A 23,131-nucleotide genomic window follows, 5' to 3' on the forward strand; every position below is an offset into this window, starting at 1 on the left:
AGTTAGTTTCTTTATGTAGGAGGTAGTTGGAGGTGGAGGCTAGATTTAGAGAACTAAAACAAATCGTAGAATTTTGGGTTGTCACTCAACTGTGGAGTGATAATGAAAAAGTTTAAGAATGAGGATGCACAACCAGGTTTCATTTTAAAAGATCAAATTATTATTAGATGAAATATAATTTAAAGTAGGTGAAGCTAGAGTCATCCATATATTCATTATATATTGATGAGGATGTCTTGAAGCAATAGTGGTAGAGATAGAGAGCAGCAAAGAGATATGAGATACTTTAAGAGATACAATTGGCTGGAATTCTTACCTATTAAATAAAAACTGGGAAGAAAGAAAAATGTCAAGGATGACTTTTGGCTATTTATCTTAAGTGTCTGAGGCAGAAAATATGGAAGGCTGAGTTCTAGAGGAAGAAGAATCCTATAAGTTTACGAGGTCCAGAAAAGGAAGTTGATGTGTTTGTTGGGACACGATGAGGAAGCCTGGGATATTCGGGTTTATATGTCATTGGTTCTACAGATCTGGAGAAAATGAAGGAGGTTTACAATTTGTATTAGAGTAAGATTAGTTTACAGGTGTAATGGTAGAAGTCATGTACTTTTATGAGATTACCCAGTGAACAGGAGTGAATGGAAATAAGTAGTATAATGGAAAAATAATGTAAGTAACTATGTACTCAACAAAAATCACTAAGACTTTTGAAATGACTGTACACATTGCCCCACTGCAAGATATCAGGAGCCAAAAAAAAAAAGCAGATATTAATATTGTACTTGTAGAAATTGTACTCTGATAACTGCATTATCCTATTAATCACCATAGTTTCCTTAATATTGAACAAAATTCAAATTTTCTCAATTCCAGTGCTTAACTATTTGCTTTCAAAAATATCTTCTGGGCGTCTAGATGGTTCAGTCCCTTAAGCGTCTGACTTTGATTCAGGTCACGATCTTGTGATTTGTGAGTTCAGCCTCCACATCAAGCAGGCTCTCTGCTGTCAGTGCAGAGCCTGCTTCAGATCCTCTGTCACCCTCCTTCAGCCCCTCCTGCATGTGCTCTCTCTCTCTCTTTTTCTCAAAATAAGTAAACATTAAAAAAAAGTCACTTCTGTCAGGGCATCTGTGTGGCTCAGTCAGTAGAACATGTGACTCTTGATTTCAGGGTTGTCTAAGTCAATGAAGAAATTTCATTGAATCACCCACAACTCTGGGGAAGAACAAGCACTAATGTAGGATCCAGCAGAGTTAACATTTTCAACAGTTTATACAACCAAATAAAGATTATGACAATGACAACAGTTTTCAGAACAAGGGCCCAGAGTCTTTAAGAACAGGGTTGGAATCCCTATCATTTACCAATAGGAGGCACAGCAAATAGAAAGGACCAAACAGAGATCAATAAGGGTATTTCCACAATAACATGTCTAAAGGGAACTGACGACAACGCCTAAATTGAGACAGAAAACTTCAGATTGGCAGAATGAGATCTCAGGGCCATGATGGGTGACTATGTCTAAAGCACGTTGTGAAAAGTAGTAATTAGACATCTAGATGAAACAGCTTGACTGTCCTTATTCAAGGAGGGGCGACTATTGGCAGTGCGTGTTTGCTTTGAAGTTCACTACTACAGACACATGTGCAGGATGCAGGAGTGATTGAGAGGACAGTGCTACATAGAGTAGGACCCACTGAAATGGAACTGAAGCAGAAAAATTCCATCATATTTAATTAAACCACAAATAGAAACTTGCTTTAAAGCAACCAGGAAAATCCAACACACATGCAGCTATATTGGCTTTGTCTGTCTGCCCTCCTCCTTATTCCTGGAAACTTCCTAGTTCTCCCTTCAAGTTTTCTCTGGAATGCTACTTCTGCTGATATTTGCCGGTTCACGTCCTCATTTAAGTCAGGTCTGTGGCAAAATTACATACCCTGCAAGACATTTTCTGTATGTTACCTAAAATGACACCTCTTTCCCCTTGTTGTTTTTTTTTTTCTACTATGCTTTACTATTCATTAGAACCTAATTTTAGATGTGTGTGGGTATGTATATACACCCACACTTACTTGTTTATGTATTTATTACTGACTATTTTATCCACTTGAATACCAGCTTCATGACAGCAGGGACATTATCTTCTTTGTTCCCTACTGTCTCCTCCACTTAGAAGAGTATCGGACACGTAGCGGTTGCTCATAAACTTGTTGAACTAGCAAATGAGTGAATGTATCTGTGCTTTAATATTGACCAGATGATATTGCAAATTAATCAAAATATATGAGTTATCAAGAAGTAGTCACAGGATCTACTGTGAATGTACCCAAGGATAAAATTTTAGTTAAAGGGCGCCTGGGTGGCTCAGTCGGTTGAGCGACCGACTTCAGCTCAGATCATGGTCTTACAGTTCGTGAGTTCAAGCCCCATGTCAGGCTCTGTGCTAACAAACAGCTCAGAGCCTGGAAACCTGTTTCAGATTCTGTGTCTCCCTCTCTCTCTCCCCCTCCCCTGCTCATGCTCTGCCTCTCCCTGTCTCTCAAAAATAAATAAATGTTAAAAAGAATTTTAAAAAATTTTTAGTTAAAAATTTAGTTAAAATTGGTTCCAGCAAATCTGGGTATGGGAAGACCTCTCAGGGTTATATATGATAATATTCTATGAGAAGTTAAATTACAGGCAACATACACATATATTTTAAAAAACTTTTTGAGCATAATTATTTCATATTTAAATAATTTCTAGCCACTCCTGGGCTTGAGAGCTTGATCAGAAATGTACTGCTAAACTTGGACTTCCTGCTGGGAATACAGCAAGTGCTCTCTTTGAGAGTGAGGGGGCTGAGAATCTCACACCAACGAGAATGAGTGTCTTGAAATTAATTAGCGTTTGGAAATTGATCTAATAGGTAATCTTCTATATCTAACTTGTGATTTATTCAAATTTAAAATTTTTAACACATACTCTCTGAAACACAGATGACTTCTGCAGTTATGTACTGCTAGGCCTGGCAACTGAAGACCTTCTAGTTTTCTCCCTCAGAAATTGGTACATTTTGGGGGCATCTGGGTGTCTCAGTTAAGCATCCAACTCTCGATCTGGGCTCAGGTCATGGTCTCATGCTCTGTGAGTTCAAGCCCCACGTCGGGCTCTGTGCTGACAGTGGGGAAGCTGCTTGGAATCCTCTCTCTCTCTCTGCCCCTACCCAACTCATGCTCTCTCTCTCTCACTCTCTCTTGAAATAAGTAAACTTAAAAAAATTAGAAATTGATACATTTTGTATGTTAACCATACAAGTCCTGTGGAAAGTTTTGTATTTCAGAATTTACTAAGTTTAAAGGTACATAGTTTATAAATTCCCCAGTTATGTCAATAAACCCAGATAAGGTATGCATGCTGTAAGTATAATCTTAGACAAATCTGGTCTATTGAAAAATGGCTACTTAATTCTCTACAAAGGCTATTTTTCCAGAACCTGTTTTATTTGCTTTTTAAAATCATCTGAGGGGCGCCTGGGTGGCTCAGTCGGTTGAGCGTCCGACTTCGGCTCAGGTCACCATCTCACGGTCCATGAGTTTGAGCCCTGCGTCGGGCTCTGGGCTGATGGCTCAGAGCCTGGACCCTGCTTCCGATTCTGTGTCTCCCTCTCTCTCTGACCCTCCCCCGTTCATGCTCTGTCTCTCTCTGTCCCAAAAATAAATAAACGTTTAAAAAAAATAAAAAAATAAAATCATCTGAAAATAGCCACAGGTTTTCAAGATAATTTTTTGTTGCTTTTTGTCATTGTTTGCCTATTTGTTTTCCAAATTTGGTTTCTTGCTTGCTTATTCTGTGAGAAATGAGTTTACATCAAGTAATGTCCATCAAGCTACAGGCTTCAAAATATGAACATGATCTCTCACATAGGAATGTGTAGATCTTGAACAGGATGTTGCTGGCATTTCCCATTGAAATAAAATTTTGGCAGTGAGTGTCTCTAAGAGAGACCTTCCCATTAATTTGTTTCAGTTTTCAAAGAAAGTGATGGGTGAGGAAAAGAAACAAGTAACTCAAACTCATAAATGTCCAATATATCTGTCTCAAAGGAAGGACAGAAATGTATTATATTTTTAGACCTACTGCTCAGAAATGCAGCCAGGCTTGAATTGATGAAATATCTCTATAAAAATCACTGTCAATCTCTATTTACCACCAAGTAGCATATTTTCACAAACAATTTGTTAACTAGCTTTAGGGTCAGCCAAATCATACCATTTTAATATATTTTTTAAATAAGAATAAATATTTAAAATGCCATCTCTTCCTTGCTGTAACATATCCAAGAAGTATGTCTCTGTAGGAACTATCATTAAGTTGAGACAGTGAGCAACCCCATTATATCAAGGGGAGGATGAATTTTCTTCATCCAAGTAACCAAACATAGTCAATATATTAAAAGTTAACCAATTCAGATACAGGGAAAAATCGCATTTGTTTTCATTTAGACAAAGCAAAAACAAGTATTTTTCAACAGAGTCAATGGGATAAAATTTTCATTATTCAGATGGTTTATTTGATAACAGAGACAAATATTTGTAATTCTGTTTCTTCAACCACAAAGCGTATACACTGTGTTTAAGTTCTTGCATTGAGAATGAGACTTGTTGAACTAAGGCTTAATTTCTTGAGACTGAAATTGCTATCGTTATTATTATTATTATTATTATTATTATCATGCTGCCATTTTTTCAAAAAGATTTCTCAGAGAAAGAAATCATCAGGATAATCACATCTGTTTTAGTTATCATATAACAAATCACACCGAACCTTAATGGCTTAAAAATAATAATCATTTACTTATCATGACTGAAGTTTGGGGTAAATCTGCTGGGTGATTTTTCTGTCCTTGCTTGGTGTTACTCATGTAGAAGCAGTCACCTGGAGGTTTGACCAGAGATAGATATTCCAAGATGGCCTCACTCACGTTTCTAGTGGTAACTTGGTCTGTCAGTTACAATGCCTAGAATCCTCACCATATAGCTGCTCTGGCAGAATAACCTAGGTTTCATATTAAGTGGCAGTGGTGTTCCAACAGCACAAATATGGAAACTTTAAGACCTTTAGAGGCTTATGCTCAAAAGTAACATAAAAGCATTTCTGCCTCATTCCTTGATCAAGGCTGTTTCAAAGACCAGCCTAGATTTAAGGGCTTGGGAAATAGATTCACTTCAATGGGAGGAATGGAAAACAATTGTGGCCATGTTAGATCTTCCTCATTTCCATTCTTTCTTTTTTTTTAACGTTTATTTTTATTTTTGAGACAGAGAGAGACAGAGCATGAATGGGGGAGGGTCAGGGAGAGGGAGACACAGAATCTGAAACAGGCTCCAGGCTCTGAGCTGTCAGCACAGAGCCCGACGCGGGGCTCGAACTCACAGACCCCAAGATCATGACCTGAGCCGAAGTCGGCTGCTTAACCGACTGAGCCACCCAGGAGCCCCGCATTTCCATTCTTTCAATACAAAGTGTTTAAAATTTTTTATTTTGGAAATTTTAAATCCACACCACAGAAAGTAGGACAGAGAATATTATTTCTTTTTCATTCAGGCACTTTTGTACTTTAAGGTCATTCAGGAATAAATAAAGATAGTGTTTAAAGAGTTTATTTATTGGGAGCTGAATATATGAGAGAAAATCAAAATTACAAGATTTATAATTAATTGGGTGTGAGTTGATAATTTTGGGGTGGCCTCAGTGACAAAATATAATTTTGTGAAAGTGTTCATCACAGAAAACTGGATTTCAATGACTTTATGAGTATTTCTTACAGGTTAATACTATGCTTTATGATTATATTTCAAAAGTCCTCTGATTTTAATGTGTATGTGAAGGATCTTGCAAGATGATACAGGTTATTAAGCCTAAAACTTTGCAATTTTATATCAAGAGACTGATACACTTAGTGCCTGGACAGTTTTTTTGAGAAACATGATTTAAATACTGTGCTCATCAGAAGACACCCCCAAGAAACGTAAGTAATAAAAATAGAAGTTAAGACAAACACATTTTGAATGGTATGTGGTATATTATTGAAAATATTTTTCATACAAATCTATTAACGGTCATTATAAAAAGTCAGTCATACAAATTTAAATGTTGAATCGATTTCTTGTAAGAGGTTGAGCTGAAAGAAAAAATTCTGACTAAATGAATTTTCTTGTTTCCAGAATATACTACTAATATTTAAATACCCCTAAGTGCTTTTTTTAGGTAAAGTATAAATACATGTTTGTAAAATCTAGTTACAAATAATAAGAACCTGAAATTAGCTCAAGTTGTAAAACTTAGTTTCCTATTTATGTGGGTCACTTATAGAAAAGCGCCACTTGATTCTGTTTATTTTTTTATTTGTGATTATCTGCTGATAAACGAGTTATTATTTATAGATGTTAAAGAGACAAAATGATGAATTTTGAAGATATGAATTATCAGATATGAAAAAAATTCTCCAAGTTTAAGCAGATGTTATATCCATAAATCCTCCCGATGAGCATAGGAATCAAAGCAGACCTAATTCCAGCCATGTTTGGGACATGCCATATGGACTGAGACAACTAAGTCCAGAAACACAAGTTAGGGAATGGAAAAAAAAAAAAAAGAAGAAGAAGCTTTAAGTTGGAAATCCTATAACGTCAGTTGTTTTCATCCCCTCTGGGTTTCAAAAACATTATTTTAACATGTTAATTATCCCAGTGTTTGTGTCTATGCTTAAATGGCAAACAGTGATATTTCTTCCCACTTTTTAGTTTCATTATAATTAATAATCACTCGAAAGATCTACATTGTCATTCTGATTGTTTTGGGAAAATAAAATGAAATGCCATCATTACTCAAAAGTTGCCAATAATTATCTTTTCTAGTATTGCTTAATTTATACATTGTACATGTAAGTTGTTTTTCAAAAAGGCTTTATTTTCTCTGAAACAGAAATACTCATCTGTGTAACCCAAAGTGATAGACAGGGCTTTCACGCACACCAACATATTCAAACACAGCCTTCAATAGGTCATCATTCCCAGATCTTGCATTTCAGTGTGAGACATTGAACATGGCAGTCAAGTTCTTGGCAGACTTGGGGTTAAAAAATACACACAGCCGTTTACGTGAACCTTAAACAAACTTGCAGGGGCATTCTTCTTTCAGTCGACTGACATTTTTCTTTATGTTTCGTCAGTTATATCTGAGTGATCAGACAGCCACTACACGTGGTACACCCACCAGGATTATTATCTAGACCAAAGGCCCAAAGCTCATTGTAGCAGGCATGTAATTCTTTACAATGTATGCCACGTTAACTGTGTTGGGTTATCTATTCAACAGCTGACTGAGCTGGGCTCTCAAGCTCTTCTCAACAACCATGTAAGAAGCGATGACAATTGTACTACTTCATAACAGCTGCATGGAGCTCTGACACACACTTCACAGCAACCAGTCATCTATATAAACCAATTTCAGGAGCAAAATTGCATGGTGCCTCCACTCTGTTATAAACACAATGATATCCACTCAAAGCTGATAAATGCACTGCATTTCTTCAGAGCCTAAAAGAATAAGGAAGTTCTTTGCATCTGAGATTTCTTTCCCACAAATTAAGCCTCTCTTTATCCTGGCCATTAATTTAGAACTCTAGAAAGAACCACACAATTTAGAGCTTGAATATCTGTAACATAAAGAAACTTCAGTATTAACATTTTGGTTCTTTGACTAGATGCTCTTTCAATTCTTTATTTAAGTGTGTGTGCCAGACTTTTCCTAACTGACGATCTGAAGCAGAAAGCAAAATGAAGAAGTAATTAGGTTTAAAATACTTACCAATGGTGTAGCAATTTGCCAATTAATTACAGTATCTTTTCAGAGGATTAAACACAATATAATCCTTATTATTGAATAAAATATCTACAAGCCACCTAGAAACTACTGTTAAAAGACTTAAATGTTAACTCTATGTTTGGGGTGAATAATGAACTTTGGTGGATCAATTAATAATTCCAACAGATTCAAGTAAGATATAGAGGCAGCTAATATTTTAAAATACATATTTATACAACAAACACAAATTTTTGAATAGGGCCTGAAGGACATGAGAAAAAAATTATGCATGATTCCAGAAAAAAAGACAGAAATGAACTTTTTTGTGTTTGTAACAGTAGCAAATATCTATATTTATATACCTATGCATTTAATATCACTTCAGAGATTAGAAAATATGTGCATTTATGTATTTCACTTATTTCAGTAAGTCAGAAGAATGGAATATTTTAACTAAAAAATAATGAACAAACTTTATTTCATAGGAAGTCTTCTTCAATAAATCGTAATTTATTAATATGCTATAGCTTCATTACAGAGGAGATTTCAATTTATGCCTAGTGGAATTTACTTCTCAAAAAAATTGGAATAACCATGCTATTTTACTATTTGAACTATATGGCCTTGTGGAATAGTAGTTGCCATTGCTAATCTGTTAACATACACAACAGGTTGATATAATTTCTGACATCATTTAATAACACTTAAGGGTTATGACACTATCCTATAGTGATAAATGTTAGGTTTAGAAAGGGAGTCCCATGCCAAGTTTCATTTAAAGGGCTTCTCTGCTTTGCGAAAAGAAGTATGAAAACAGATTATCCAATACATAAGATATAACAAGGCTACATAATTTTCCATATCACATACCAAAGATCTGATTGTGTATCAGTTGTTGTTTGTCTGTAATCATTGAATCCCTTTGACTACTTGCTTTGATGACACCCTTTGAGTCATTGCCAATAGGAGGAAATTAAGGCATTTGGAGGTTAAATGACTTTCTTAAAATGAAATGGGTAATTAGGTAACAGAGCAAGGGGAAAGAACCTGGTTATTGACAATAAATTCAGGATTCTATCCACAGCACCAAACTGCCCTTAAAGGGGCTCTTGATGAAAAACTGAGACCTAAAGACACAGAGACATTTCCTCAAAATGATTCAAGTAAAAAGTTGAACAAAATTAGTTATTTTGAGTCCCAAGCAGCCAATGTGTTTTTCACTATGACAAGTATTTCCCCTCCAAGAACTAAAAATAATTAACTGGAAGAAATACAATATTTTTTTTAAAACAGAATCTAAGGGCTGTGAAGATAGCTGGACATCTCAAGGAATTCAACTGAAGAACTATAAAATCAAGGATGGAGATTGCCCTCTCTGCTTTCTCTCTTTCTCTGGAGATGGGTGGTTTTGTCTTAGGGTACATAAAACCCAACATATTAACGTTCAGATCATCTAAGATATCGGAGAAGGAGTATAGGTGGGAAAAGAGATGGTAAAGCTAGATGACTTGAAGCTCAAAATAGGAGGGAGGATTTTACACAGGTGAAAAGTCAACAATCTAGATGATTCCCTCCCGAAAAGGGACAATGAGGAGAATGATGTATTTATTTTGCTTTAAATGGCTACCTGGCTGTACAACTGTATTCACCTCCATGTGTTACATATCCAAAAGAAAAAAAAAAAAAGCTGCATCTACACGTATAGACTGTTGGGGCAGTGTAGTGCTTAAAATGTGAAGCATTCTTATCAAGTTTAAGGAGGTAGAAGGAATGTTTCTTGAGAAGATTGAGAATGAGAGGGATTTTTGTATAGATAGACTAAAACAAGAGATTGAGGAGTTAGAGATGAAAGATTTGGGAGAATGTCGCAGACTCTAAGTCTAGAGTTGTCTCTTGTCCAGCAAGAGAGCGAATGCAGAATTGAATACGAGAGAGACTAATTTCCGGGAGGAGGCAAGGGGCCCAAACAGAGGTTTCATCTCCATGCTCTTTAAGTGCTCAAGATATTACCCACGTGATGAACGTGAAGAAAACAAGATCTTACATATGTAAACATGGAGAAAAAAATCAGACAGTAGTCATTAACTTGTGTGTGGAAGAAGCAAAGGGTCACGGGTCGGGGGCAAGTGGAGTTTGTGATATTGGCATCAGATGGAAAGTATTTTCCTGCAGGGGATTTAACAAGTTGCTTATGATCCCAATACAATTTCTCACTATCTAACCTCAGGTGCTTTTGCCCCATGGTGGCGGCTTTCCACTCTAAGCTTTTTTCTAACCCACTTATGTAAGTAGAACCTATTTCCTCACAGGAGAAATGTAGACAGTGGGTGGAAAAGTTAGGAAGAAGCAACACAAATACGTATGTGAAAGATTATTACTGATGGGGGGGGGGGCAGCATTTTGGCTAGTGGCCACAGAAGCCAGGGCTATAAGGCATGATTAAATTGATTGTCCTTGTGATTATGGCCTTTTGTAGGCTGAAGCTAAGCAACTGTCAGTTGATGAAGTAAGCAGACTGTTCAGCATTAAAATAGTACTTTATTCAGATGACGTTCTGCTTGTTGTTAAATAGAATTTCCCAACTTTTTCCCCAACGTGGTTTTGCATAGACCAGAGAATTGTGGATGAGCTTGGAGGAAGTGGTATTTTGCAAATGATTTTTTTTTATTTTTAATTAATTAATTTATTTATTTATTCATTCAAGAATAATTAACATACAGTGCTATATTAATTTCAGGTTTACAATATAATGATTCAACAATTCCATACACTACTCAGGGCTCATCATGATAAGTGTACTTTTAATCCCCTTCACCTGTTTCACCCGTCCTCCCACCCACTTCCCCTCTGGAACCACCAGTTTGTTCTCTGTATTTAAGAGTTTATTTTGTCTCTTTTTTTCTTTATTCATTTGTTTTGCTTCATAAATTCCACATATGAATGAAAGCATATGGTACTTGTCTTTCTCTGACTGACTTATTTCACTTAACATTATACCCTCCAGATCTATCCATATTATTGCAAATGGCAAGATTTCTTTCTTTTTTATGGTTGAGTGATATTCCATTGTATATGCACCACATCTTCTTTATCCATTCATCTATCAATGGACAATTGCGTTGTTTCCATAATTTAGCTATGGGAAACAATACTGCAATAAACATAGGGATGAATATATCTTTCTGAATTGATGTTTTTGTATTCTTTGAGTAAATACTCAGTAGCAGAATGACTGACTGGATCATATGGTAATTCTATTTTTAATTTTTTGAGGAACCTTCATACTGTTTTCCACTGTGATTGTACCATTTTGCCTTCCCACCAACAGTGCACGAGAGTTCCTACTTCTCTACATCTTCAGCAAAACCTGTTGTTTCTTGTGGTTTTGACAAGGAAAACAAAAGCAAATTAAACTATTGGGATTATACCAAGATGAAAATGTTTGCACAGAGAAGGAAACCATCAACAAAACAAAAAGACAGCCCTTCAAATTGTAGAAGATATTTACAAATGATATATCTGATATGGGTTTATTAGGCAGAATATATATAAAAAAAAGTGTATACAAGTCAACACCAAAAAGACAAATAACCTACTTTAAAAAATGTGCAGGTGATTCTTTATATATCTCTGGCTGGTGATCATCTCTCAAGTATCCCTGTCACTCGCTGCATTTATTTTGTGGCTGCTGTTTTTCAATTGTTTATTGTATCAAATAGGTATTATGTTTACAAATACATTGGGATACAAGTACAACATTGAAAAGATTCGAAAGGACTTGAAAAGCTGTGTTTCTCTCACAGACTTGCCCTCAGCTGAAAATAGCACCTTGCTCAACATCACCCCTTCTCCTGAGGACAGCTTGCATCTAATGACTAGTCCAGCCCAGTCCAGCCCCTCCCCCTTGAATCAAGCAATCTGATGAGCTATCTCAGCTCCAGAGTTTCCTGTGGGATCAGGGAAAGCCTCCGCCATTTCTGTGACTAGACTACAATTTCTGCCTCGCCCAATTCCAGTTTCTTCACTCCCTTATCGATATTGACACCCAAGAACACTTTCTGCTCTTTCTTGTCTCAGGGTCTGTTTCTAGGACAACTCAGTTAAAGATATTAAAGCTACCCAGTTATCACACTTTCCTTTCAGAAACAACCATTATTAGTGAGTGTTTAGGAATGATATGAAAAGAAAAGAAGAAAAAGTTTCTTTAATCTTTCCTGAGCTGATCCAAACAGTATTGCATGAATCTCAAAGGAGAAAGATAGTTTCATAAATGTGTGACTATAATATTAGGATATATTCCTACTAGTAGAATTATGAGGTCAATGGGTATGTCCATTTAAAATTTTAAATGTAGGGGTGCCTAGGTGGCTCAGTCCGTTAAGCGTCTGACTCTTGGTTTTGGCTCAGGATATGACCTCACTACTTCGTGGGTTCAAGCCCTGCATCAGGTTCTGGTCTGGCAGTGCAGAGCCTGCTTGGGATTTTTCTCCCCCTCCCTCTCTGGTCCTCACCCACTTGAGCTGCCTCTGTCTCTATCAAAATAAATAAATAAACTTAAAAAAAAATAAAATTAGGGGTGCCTAGGTGGCTCAGTCGGTTAAGCATCTGACTTCAGCTCAGGTCATGATCTCTTGGTTTGTGAGTTCGAGCCCCACGTCAGGCTCTGTGCTGAGAGCTCAGAGCCTGGAGCCTGCTTCGAATTCTGTTTCTCCCTCTCTCTACCCCTCCCTTGATCATTCTCTGTCTCTCTCTGTCTCAAAAATAAATGAAAACATTTTTTAAAATTTTAAAAATAAATAAAAAATAAATAAAATTAAAATAAAAGAAATTTTAAACGTAGTGCTCTTTAAAGAGATTGTAACTTCTCACAACAGACCTTTTGAGTTTGGTCAAACTACAGATGAAGAATGGTTCTTGAAAATTTATTCCAGGTTTACCTTATTGTAAGTAAGTTACCTTATTGTAAGTTTACCTAATTGATATGTGATCATTTGCATTTTTTTCATTAACTGGGTACAAGATATTTTATTGTGCTGTTGATCTTATTGTTACTGATACACCATCTTTTTATATTAAGAAAATGAAAATGTGTGTGTGTGTGTGTTTAAGTTACCATGTTTTTGTTTGCTTTTATTTATTATGTATCTTGCCATGCAAAATATTTTATTTGTTCATATATTTCTAGTTATTAATTTCTTATGCCTTCTGAGTTTTTTTCATAAATAGAAAATACTATGAGATTATTTTAAAAACTAGCATGTCTTCTTACAGTTTTTTTATAGATTTTTGTTTGTTTGGAAAATGTAATCCATCTTGTGGTATATATTGAGGTAGTGATCTAACTGTAGTATTAAAATTAATTTGCTAACACTATTCAGGATTTTTATAATATCAATGTTTATCTTATGTGATTGTTTTATTAACTCTTTTGTGTATGATTTATGCCAGGTATATCAATGTTATGTGAGAATATGAATGTTTTCTATACATCCTCAAATAGCTGACTCATTTGAGTTTTGACTTTTTTGTGGTTTGGTATAATTTCTCTGTGAAACTAATTTGACCTGGTACTCATTTGCGAGTAATATGTGACCGTAATGTCTATTTCGTATATGGTTGCTACCTACATTTTCTTTTTTTTTCTGAGTTCCCACTTAAATATTGCTTATTTATATTAAGTTCCTCTATCTTTTTTCCTTGGGTGTTATCTCTAATTTTAGGTAAATGGTTTTTTTTGTCAGTTTTGATTAGATTAGCTAAATGTTCATATATCATTGGTTCTTTTGAAAAGGAAAAGCTATTAGATTCGTTATTATTTACCTATATTATAATAATAATCTCTGCTTTTTTATTGATTCCTATGATTCTTAAGGTTTATTTTTATTTCATTCTTTTAACGTCTTTATTTTAGCCTTACTTTACTTTTTGTTCTTACTTGTATATTAACATGTAAATACTTATAGCATAAATTTTCCTTTGAGTGTTGCTTCAATTGACTACAGAGTCCTGATGTGTGAGTTTATGTTATCACTATTTTTAGACTTTTTAAAATTATTGGTTTGCTTTCTTCATTGTCTCAAAAGGTGTTTAGGAGATGTTTTTTTATTTCCATGTGTCATGCTAGAGATTGATATTGCTGCTGCTTAGACTAATTAATATTACTAGGCTATGTCTGGCTGGGTATTGATTGGTCTGCATATTTTTTAGGATAAGATATGCCATTTTAATCTATTTTATGCGATTTTATAGATTCAGATTTTCTGGAATTTTTCATAGCATTTTACTTTTTTCTGTTTCTGTTTCTATTTCTCATCCTCATGAACATCAAATATGTTAGCCATTTTTTTTTCTGACTATAGATACACTTTTTCTGATCTTTTAAGACCCTGTTCATTTGCACTTTATTTAAAAATTCTTTTAACTCCTGTCTACTGTGCCTTTCCTATTTTTGGTGGAGGTTTTTGTTTTGTTTTGTTTTCTAAATGAAAACTTTCTTTGAACTACTTTCTCTATGGATTTCATTTCATCACACTTTCTTTTTGTTTTCTTTCTCTACTCTCCTAATTACTACCAGCTCATGGTCAGCTTTAGTTTTAAATCATATCTTTTCTAAGCTTTTGTACATCTGCTCTGGGCTCTTAGTTTATAAAGACAAATAGTTCATTAAACTCAGGGCAAAGTTTTTGTTTTAATTTTTGTCTGCTCTGTGACAATGTTTTCCTAACTTGTATCTTTCATCTTCCATTGTCTCTAGTTCTTTCTCATACTTTCCCTTCCATTATCTTTTTACAGATATTGTGCTAGTTCCCAATTGATTATTATTCTATAAACCTGTATTCATTCCATTATTATTATTATTAATTTGAATGAATCCTTCTGGACATGTTCCAGGATAGTAGGAAGTTTCCTTTTGACCCACGCTTCTTCCTTTTACTTTTTCTTAGCTGCTATGCTGACAGTTTAAACTTCTTCCTAATACAGGGTTTCTCTTTCTTACTTTGCCTCACTGTCACAATGCTTTTGAAAATATGGTTCTTCATAGGATTCATTCTTGATATTCATGCTTCTTTTTAATGCTGGCATAGGTGCTGACTACCACTGCCAGCACACATACCCATCCCATTATTCCAGGCTTCAAGTTGGTTGGCTCTTTAGTGTGAACCTCTCTTTTTAGACGACTCTGTTCTGCCACTTTGAGATTTGCAGCCATAGGTATCTTCTGTCACCATCTTCATGCATCTCTGTTTGATTTTCCTTTTTTTAGCTGTGCTTCTTCGAAAGTTATTGGTTGAGGTTATAGTCATCTCTTAGTTTTGTCAAGAAAGAATACATGCTTTTGTTTCTTGTTTTCTTCATTGTTTTGAAGTTATTTCTGAGAAGAAAGGGGATTTTATTTTTCTTCTCTTTTAAAAGAGGGAGTCACCTCGATTTGATTTTTTTTTAATTTTTTAAGTATGTATTTATTTATTTATTATTTGGGGTGCCTGGGTGGCTCAGTCGGTTAAGCGTCCAACTTCGGCTCAGGTCACCATCTTGTGGACCGTGAGTTCGAGCCCCGCATCGGACTCTGGGCTGATGGCTCGGAGCCTGGAGCCTGCTTCTGATTCTGTGTCTCCCTCTCTCTCTGCCCCTCCCCCGTTCATGCTCTGTCTCTCTGTCTCAAAAATAAATAAACATTAAGAAAAAAATTTAAATATTTATTTATTATTTTAAAAGAGTGGTGTAGAGGCATAGAGAGAGGGAGAAAGGACCCCAAGCAGTCTCCGCATTGTCAGCACAGAGCCCAACATGGGGTTCAAACTCACAAACCGTGAGATCATGATGGGATCCAAAACCAAGAGTTGGACCCTTAACCAACTGAGCCACCCAGGGGCCCCTCCCCACTTTTTTTTTTTAAGTATTTGATTTTGAAATGCACTATTGGGTTTTGTTTTGATTTTTACATCTTTAACTTTATTATTAAATTTTTTTTCTAAGATTTTACATCCAGAGAGTAATGGCCAATACAGTGCACTGCATGGCTGGCCTGGCATCAAAATGACTACAGTTTATGTATCAGGTAGGCAGTCGTTACCAAGATAAAATAAATGTGGCTTTTTTAACTCTAGAATTTTTACATTAAAATACATGGTATTTAGACCCTCCTAAATATTGTCAGGTATTCATTGTTATTATATAACTTAAATAATTTTCAAGACCATTCAACTTAGGTAGAAATTGAAACTTAACATATTATGAAGACTATAAATTCTACAATGTATCATATATATCAAAACACAAGTATTTGCCAATGTCCTTTGACTTTTTAAAACCCTAATTTATTTCACAGTGAATATTTAGATGCTGAAAGGAAAAGTTATCTGAATTGTTTGTTAGGGTGGTGTACTGAAGAGAATCCTCAAAAGATTCTTCCTGTTCCATGATGATAAATGGTTAATGTTTATTTGTTCCAAATAAATTTGCAGATGGAAATGACTCATCTTTAATGCACCACTTTTATTCTCCTCTAACTATTGATTCTATGGGTCACCTCTGGAGTTGAGGCATGTATACCACACATTTTGGGGGCATGTGTGGGAAAAGGGTGTTATATAGACTTTGTTATAGCTATGATTTTCATTAGCTGCCTGATGGGAGGGAAATGTCCTAACTCTCTATTTCCTCATCTAGATTGAGATACTTTCTAAGGTCCCCGAAAACTCTAAATTGATGTCTCAATGACTCAGAGTAAATCCAATTATTTCCACTAAAAAAGAAATATTCCAATTTGGATTAGAACCATATGGTTGGATATTAAGAGTTTTGGCCCATATATAACTCATAATCCATTCCTCTCCTACCAATGTGTGCTAATTTACATTTCAAAACAGAGTGATATTTTAAAGTCCTAAGATATTGCAAAAATAGGACTCAACTAAACCAAACTCTTTCTAAATTGAAAAAAGATGGGTAATTTAAAAAAAGAAACACTAAAGTTTGGATGCGACCAAAGCAATATATTTTTTCTTTCTTAGAGTAATATATTCTCTCACCCCAAAAATCATTACCATGTATCAAAATGCTAGAAACTATAATTCTGATGTGCTGTAGTATTGCCACACTGAATAATATTTTACCCGGTTATAATATTGATGGGATTTTTGCCTCAGTATCAATTTTAGTGGAGACATTGTCTTTCTCTTGAAAAATAAACGAATCTTGGATGGCAAGGGGTTTTTTTGTATATAAGTAGAAAATCTTCCTAGAAAGTAAAGTTTTGAAGAAAAACATTAGAAGAACAGTACATTTATAATTAATGTCTTAACATGATCTCTGATGCTTTTACTCTTCAGCTTACATTTTTTTTTCTAAGTATCAGCCAGAATAAACACTGGCTTTGTTATAGGGCAGGCTGATATAAAGAGCCATATGTGCTCCAATGACACAGCACAGGGAGACAGACAAAGGCCTTCGCTATGAATCCTTCTCTCTTTTTAAATTTAGATTGCTCCCTGAATATACCTCTTCCCCTTTTCTAGTTAATTTTAATTAGTTCTGCTTGCCAGCCTGTACCCACCAAATAAAACATCCCAATCAAATATCCAGTGTGCAAATGAGAAAGGTTCAGTCTGATACTCACAGACTTGTGTTCCTTTCCATCTCTATGGCTCTAGTACCTAATTAAAGTCTTTAAGATCTTTACTACCACAAGATGAGTCAGATGTAGGAAAGGAGGAAGATCAGAAAGTCAGTTGATTATTATTACCAAATTGGTTGTAATGGCACAAAAACCTCATCGATATGCTTCTCTGCAAACGTCAGGTCTTCCCAGGACTTTGGCACCTCGTACCCATTAGATCAACTTCTGGTTTATTTGAGCCTGAACACTCCTTTTTCAAGGTCATGAGATTGAAATGTACAATGAATTTAGTGTTCCAGTCTTTCCACTATAACATATTTAGTTAATGAACACAAACTCTTGGGAAAGAAAGTGAGGGCAAAGTACATAAACTTCCCTAATAAATGATTAAATTGTCCTCTGGGCATATTTTTCATGTGAATAATAAGGTTACAGTTAATAGGTTATCTAGCACATTAACAAAGGTACAAGCAAATATCGTCCAGTAAGAGTGGACTTGAAAGATGCTTTAATTTGGAAGAAATTGTTGTGACTTCTTCAGCCTTGCACAACTCTGGTCGCCAAGTTTATGGCTGAGTGAAAAGTATTCACTTTCCTCCTTGTGCTTAAATGTTCTTGAAAAACTGTAATTAGCTTTGGTCTTTTCTAATATACAGAAAACCTGTATGTCTCACACTTCTGCATGACACAATCGTTACAATAGGTGCCAGTGAAATTCTTGAAACACGATTTGAACACAGTTTTTACCTCACTTCACATTGAGTCTATTATCCTCTAAGTGCTTGTGAGCTGATGCTGTTTAGTGTTTCAGTGAATAAAGAGAAATAGAAGCTTTTCTCCTTATAAAGTCCATGAGGAATTATGGTTGCTAAAATGCTGATGTATAACCAGGAAATATTATGGGTGATCTGGTAAAGGGCAAAAGTATTTCTATAGGAAGCTGAGTAAAAATAACAGGATGCATAGCAATTAATTTTATTCTATATTTTCAAATTTTATTCTATATATGTATTCTTGATTTTGGTAATAGCTTTGTCTGCTGCTATTCTCACATTAAGCTGCATGATAACCAAAATTTGGTAAAGCTATAGTTGGTATCGTTGCAAATATGGCCACAACTTTTAGAAATATTGAAATATTCTTACAGGCAAGTAGAGGCTGAGTAAAGAGACAGAAAATGGGCAAGTGTTCCATTTCTGGGTGTGTTGAGAATGTCAACTCTGCCCTACATGTGTTGCCATTTTAACACCATTGGTAGGTACAAAATTGTCACTGATATTTAGGATGCTGGAAAATCTCCCACTAATACTAAATGAATAAAGTTCATATTTTTGACCTGAATAGACCTTCATCAAAGGTCTATTAAACACAATTGATTTCATTTATAGTCAATTCTCTGTCCAATCAAAATACAGGTATTTTGTACAAGACTTTTAACTTTGAAATTAAAGTTATGTTCTTCAAGCACAAGCTCTGGAGTTTTCATTCTTAATGAGTCATAGAAGATACTAGCAAAGAAAAATGTTGTAGAACTTTAGGAAACAATAACATATTATCATAACTAAGGTAAACATTTTCCTGGATGTATCCAAGTTTTCATGTGTAATCTAAGGTACAACTTTAGAAATATTTTATTAGATACTTGGAGAGATGTGTGCAAAGATAAGAGCTTAATTTATGCAGTGGCTTCCCGTTTGATCTCTTCATAATAGCCTTCTAAAATCCAAGATAAATAGATGAATTTGAACCTCTCCTTCCTTAAATTTCCCCTATATATGTATAATATTGGTTATTTCTTTCCATTGTGAAGACTGAAAAACTCATATCCTATTTTTCTCTTAATGCAATATGATCTTTCATGACTTCATGGCTTTATTGACAAGTATTCCCCCACTTGAAATGTATTCATTCTCTAGGCCAGTATGCAAAATCTTTCTTCAAGAAGAAGTCAACCCAAATGTTACCACTTAGGAGAATTTTCCCTACACAGAATGTTTTTATTTATTATTTTATGTCTATCCCAATTATAGCACCTTACCCTGCTTTCCTACTTATTATTATAATTGTGGATATTCTCTCTCCCTTTCTATGGCTGTAGTCGATCAGACCTGCATATGAATCCCAGCATCCCCATATTTTAGCTTTGTGGTTTCAGGCAAGTGACTTAATATTTAAGTGCCTTAATTTTTTTTCATATTTAAAATAGGAATAACAATACTAACTCAACATATTTTTCAGAGATTAGATGAGATCAAATAAGTAAAGTCTTCAGCATTATCTGAGATGTAATGCAATTTAACTCAACTATGGCCAGCCTCATGCCAGGGTCTGGGTTGTGCTTACCCTTATGTCTCAAATGCCTAGACCAATAACTTGCATATATATGTATGAGTCATTCAACTTCTCAGAAGCCTCAATATCTCTTAGAGAATATATGAAAAATTCTAACCCATGATCAAGAACCACATCATAACCCAGACAAGAGGAAACATGAAAATGCTGAGCTATAAGATAGATTTTCCTGAAGAAAAGACAAAAACCTAAACTACACATGCCCATATCCTCAAATGCTTCACTCTACTCTAGAATCTAACCAAATCAATCAATGAGAATAATACTAAACTATAGTACGAGAAACCTGTTAATTACAGCTGGCTCTGTCATTACACTGGGATATAGAATTCCCAGTTCCTCTCAAAAATTGTTGTTCTCATCTTTAAAATGGGTATTATCATATATGCATTGACTTAAAGTATTGTTGATTGGATCATATGAGATGACAATTACAAATGTATTTGGCAAACTGTAAAAGAAAATGATATTTGAAGACAAATTCACCCGGTCTTATACTTGGTTTTTCAAAGTTTACTGCAAGTAGAATGTTTCTACATTTGCAAATACAGATAATGGTTTTTGCTTTGCAAAAAAAAAAAAAAAAAAAAAAAAGGAGCATTAATGTTAATCTACATGCATTTCATGGTACATAGTAGTTGCTCAAATGTGCTAAGGCATTATTCATTATGTTATTATAAAGAATATACTGGAAATATCTAAATAATTATAACGGCTTTCATATTTTAAAAATGTTTTCAATAATGTATGTTTTACCATGGATTTAGTCCTTAAGTAAATCTAATTGACCATCTTAACTTTTGAAATTTTACTTTTCTCATTTCTTCTGCCAACAGCAAATGATGTAAATCCCTAAACTCATCATTAGTGACTCAACCAAGATCCTTCACTCTGCCCATTCAAAGGAGATAGTGTTTAGGTTATCTTTATTTTACCTAAAATGTACCACCTTCCCAAATATCTTGGCTGCTGTTAGTAACTAAGCCTAATAGGGGGTTCTCTGCATGCAAAGTCTTAGTACCATAATGGAAGCGAACATTTCATATTTTAATTTGCTCAGGTAGGCCATACCCTGCCAAGAGTACTTTATAACTACTTAATATTTCCCAGTCATTTGAATGTAAATAAGCTTGTCAAGAGAATTTGGGTAACTTTTTTATTTTATTTTATTTTTTTAAGCTGCCATGTTTGGCAGGCACGTTTTCCCAAGATCATCCAGCTTTAATTTTAAATTTCAAAAGCCTCACATTTAATCCCTTGAGCTGGCCTGGTACCTTGCACCATCTGTTCCCATGGTTTTGTTATAACAGCGAGCACCTGCAGAGTTTTGCAACATTTCAAGCTGATTGTGGATAAAAATCAAAATAATTATAATTTTCATAAAGTAGACTTCCATTCAGACACTACAATCCCATCTAACATGGATTTTGGAAAACCAATCTTGCTCATAATGTGTTTCGTATGGATAAGGGTAATTTATTTCTATTTTGTTTTTGTAGAAAATCAATCCTTTAAAGCACATGTACATTCAATGTGGAATTCTTACATTCCATCCACATCCAGAAAGCTCTTACGTAATCCTAGTTTGTTCCCAGATCAGGGCTTATTGCTATATTTTGATCAGACAAGGTCATCAGCCAACGGGTATGATAAAGTTGGTCTTCTTTTTAATTGGTCATACTTCTTGGGAGGTTTTTTGTCTGTTTATTTTAATAATAATAAAGACAAGACAACATTTTGGCCTCAGATGTTTTCCATTGCAAATAGAATGCAAAACATCCATGTGTTATCCATTAAAAACAAAAAGGGGAAAGATGCAGTGAGTGTTCCTTCTCCTTACATCTTTGGGATTGAGAAGTAATTCATGTAAGTACAGGATTCTGCATTAGAAAACCTGAACTTCTGGCAAAATCAGTGTTTTTTAGTAGCTAATATCTCATCAATGTGTTGACTATGCACAAGTTACTATGGAGGATGAAGAATTTATAAGATAGATACCCAATACCCAAGTATTGACCTTGGCTCTTCGCCTTGGTATTTAAAAAGACATCTTAAATAGTGGTCAATAATGCCCAGTCTTGGGGTGCCTGGGTGGCTCAGTCAGTTAAGCATTCCACTTTGGTTCCGGTCATGATATCACGGTTGGTGGGTTTGAGCCCCGCATCGGGCTCTGTGCTGACAGCTCAGAACCTGGAGCCTGCTACAGATTCTCTGTATCCCTCACTCTGTGCCTCTCTCCTGCTCACACTCTGCCTCTCTATCTAAAAATAAATAAACATTAAAGAAAAATTTAAAAATAAATAATGCCCAGTCTTTCATTTTCTATTTTAAAAGTATTATTCTTTTATTCACATTAATTACTAAGATTCTTTAAAACCTTAATTTGAGTTTTGAGTCCATTGACCATTGATAAGGAGCTAAGTATAAGTTTGTCCTATTTATCTAGATATAAAGAGGAAGAAACAATTCTATAGTATAAGTATTACTTCATTAAGATATGACCAGATACATGATAGAGTGTTGTAAGAATATTAAGAGTTGTTTCTCTGTAACATTGGAGTCTGATAAGTACCATTTTAGACAGCCCTCAAAGAATATTAACAAGTAAGAGAGTATACCTCTTGGCAACCATCGCCAAATCACTTTTGGCATTGTGGAAGAACTGTATAGCCACCAAACGTGAATTACTATTCTTAGAGAAACAGTAGGAATGAACGTGGCACTCGGTCGGGAAGCTTGGATAAAGTCAAGGTCTTATAAAGATGGTTATATTGATGGTTAATTGGTGATTACTAGAGTGGAGGCAACTAGCAGCAGGAAATTGACATGCTTGGGCATCAGACAAGATGCTGCACAGCAGGTTAGGCTTGAGTTAGTCATAGCGAGACTGTAGCAGGGTAAATGAGAGAAACATTGGTGAAACTTGGAAATGCTTTGGGCAGAAGTATTTTATAGGGAGCCGAAGATCCAACCTCAGATAATATGAACAAATAACTTACAAAATTTGAATACTAATTTTAATGCCACCTCACTTGCTCACAAAGGTGGTGAGATTGGTGAAATTTGTGTTACAGTAATGAGCATTTTTTTTTATTTGAATTAGATGTTTTACATGAAAAGCTGTCACAGACCAGCTTAGTTCAATTACTCTGCATACAACCTCAAAACAGGAATAATACCTTTGTTTCATTGGTTAAGGGGCATCATTAGACTAAGAAGTTATCTTCTAAGTCGATGACTCTTACCTTCTTCATATGAAAAATAAAAAGGTGTTGTTAGTATCTGATAGCTGCATTCTTATTAAAGGAC

Source organism: Prionailurus bengalensis, chromosome C1, assembly GCF_016509475.1.
Source record: "Prionailurus bengalensis isolate Pbe53 chromosome C1, Fcat_Pben_1.1_paternal_pri, whole genome shotgun sequence".
NCBI lineage: Eukaryota > Metazoa > Chordata > Mammalia > Carnivora > Felidae > Prionailurus > Prionailurus bengalensis.